The sequence below is a fragment of the Callithrix jacchus genome, chromosome 16 (assembly GCF_049354715.1).
Source record: "Callithrix jacchus isolate 240 chromosome 16, calJac240_pri, whole genome shotgun sequence".
Classification (NCBI taxonomy): Eukaryota; Metazoa; Chordata; class Mammalia; order Primates; family Cebidae; genus Callithrix; species Callithrix jacchus.
Genome location: NC_133517.1, coordinates 75386380 through 75388494, shown reverse-complemented (window position 1 = coordinate 75388494; position 2115 = coordinate 75386380). Strand labels below are relative to the sequence as shown.

Below are 2115 nucleotides of genomic sequence, written 5' to 3'. Positions count from 1 at the left end.
TGACAATCTGAAAGAAAGAACAAAGTTTGGGTTTCTACTATGATTATCATCATTATTGAGACGGAGTATCCTTCTTGTTGCCCTGGCTGGAGTGCGATGGCACAATCTCTGCTCACTGCAACCTCCGCTTCCCAGGTTCAAGCAATTCTCTTGCCTCAGTCTCCAGAGTGGCTGGGATTACAGGCCTGTGCCATCATGCCTGGCTAATTTTTGTATTTTTAGTAAAGATGGGGTTTCACCATGTTGGCCAGGCTGGTCTCAAACTCCTGACCTCAGGTGATCCACCTGCCTCAGCCTCCCTAAGTGCTAGGATTACAGGTATGAGCCACTGTGCCCAGCCTGGTTTCTATTATTTTTAAAATTATTTTTCTATCATTTACTATTGTTTTTCTATTTTCTATTTCATCAAGATCCACTGTGTTCTTTATTATTCCCTTTAAGGCTTCTTTGATCTTTTATTCACTCTTCATTCTAGTTTCTGAGGATGGACACTTACTGATTTGAGAAAGTTTCCCTTACTCATATGGTTATTTGAGGCACTCCACATCTCTAATTCTGCTTTAGTAGTGTCCCACAAATCTTGACATTGGTATTTTCATCTTCATTCAGTTCCAAATACTGAATTTTAAAATTTTCTTAGAAATGTGCTATTTAGTTTCCCGCATTTTGTATTTTTCAGATATCTTTTTGTTATTGATTACAAATCTAATTCCATTGTGAAAAATGAACATACTTTTTTTTTTAAGGAGAACTGGTATTGTTTTATTTTTATGTATGGAAATCTCAGCAGTGTACATTTAACCCAGTTTAGTGGCAAATTCTTTAGCCTTTGCCTTTTCAATGGTGATGCGAGCCACGGACTTGGGACCCAGGACATTTCTTCCCCAGTGATGGCGCATCTCATCATATCTGTCATTGTAATTGATCCTGATCGTTTCCACCGGCTTAGCCAAAGCGCCTTTGCCTTCCGAGTTACCCTGTGTAAAGGCAACGGTGGTGCAGGTCTTCCTGTGGACTAGACGTCCCAGTCTTGCCTTCCCCTTGATAATGCAGTAAGGGACCCCCATTTTACGACCCAGTGCAGGCAAGAAGGCACCCAGCTCAATGGGATCCATGTGCAATCACCACCAGCTGACCTTATTGTTCTCCACCAAGGTGGTGACCATGTTAACTCCTGCTTGAAGGACAGGTGGTCTCTAAGTGGGGACGTCCCCTTTGCCAGCAGCTTTCTTCTCCGCCCGGGCCAACAGCCTCGGCTTCTTGTCTTGCTTTGTCTCTGGTCTATACTCCTGGGCCAGCTTAAAAGCAGCTGAGTAGCTGTTTGGCGGTCCAGGGTCTGGGTGAGCTGGTTATTGCAGGAGGTACTTTCAGCAGCTTACAGAGCATGGCTCTCTGCCGCTGCAACCTGATATAGTGGGGCCATCTCACAAAGTGGTGAGGTCTTTTTTGGGCTGGATGTCCTGTCCAATGCCAAAATTCTTAGGCCTTTTCTCAAACAGGGGATTCGGCACTTTCTTGGCCTCCTGCTTCTTCACGACAGCAGGGGCCGGAGCCACTTCTTCCCCTTGGCCTTCTTTCCTTTCGGCCTCTTGGGCTGCGCGGGGAGAGCAAACATACTTTTTATTACGTGAATTCTTTCACTTTTTTTTGTCCAGAGTATAGTGTATCTGGGTAAATGGTCTGTTTGCACATAAAAATAATCTGTATTGCACTATTGTTTGGTGGAATGATTTGTTAGTGTCTATTAAGTTGCTTAATAGTATTGCTTTCATCTTCCTTATCTTACTGTTTTTCTGTGTATTTTTTCAACTAATGAGTGAGCACTATTAAAAATCTCTGACTCTCATAGTGGATTCACCTACCTCTTCTTGAGGTTCTATTACTTTTTGCTCTGTTTATTTGGAATCTCTGTTGTTTGGAACCTAAATATTTAGAATTGTTATGTTATCTTGATAGATTGACTCTTGTGATTATGAAATTACTCCCTTTTCCCTAGTGTAATTCTCTGCTCTGAAATCTATTTTATTTGATAGTAATTAACTACTTTGCTTCCTTTGATTAGTGTGTCCCCCACCTTTTTAAGCTACTTCTGTCTTTATAAATAAAGTCGGTTTC

General features: G+C 41.9%; 1 pseudogene; it reads right to left on the bottom strand.

The window, feature by feature from the left end:
* Positions 1 to 797: 797 nt before the first annotated feature.
* On the bottom strand, positions 798 to 1615 carry LOC144579689 (large ribosomal subunit protein eL8 pseudogene; annotated as a pseudogene).
* Positions 1616 to 2115: the final 500 nt, after the last annotated feature.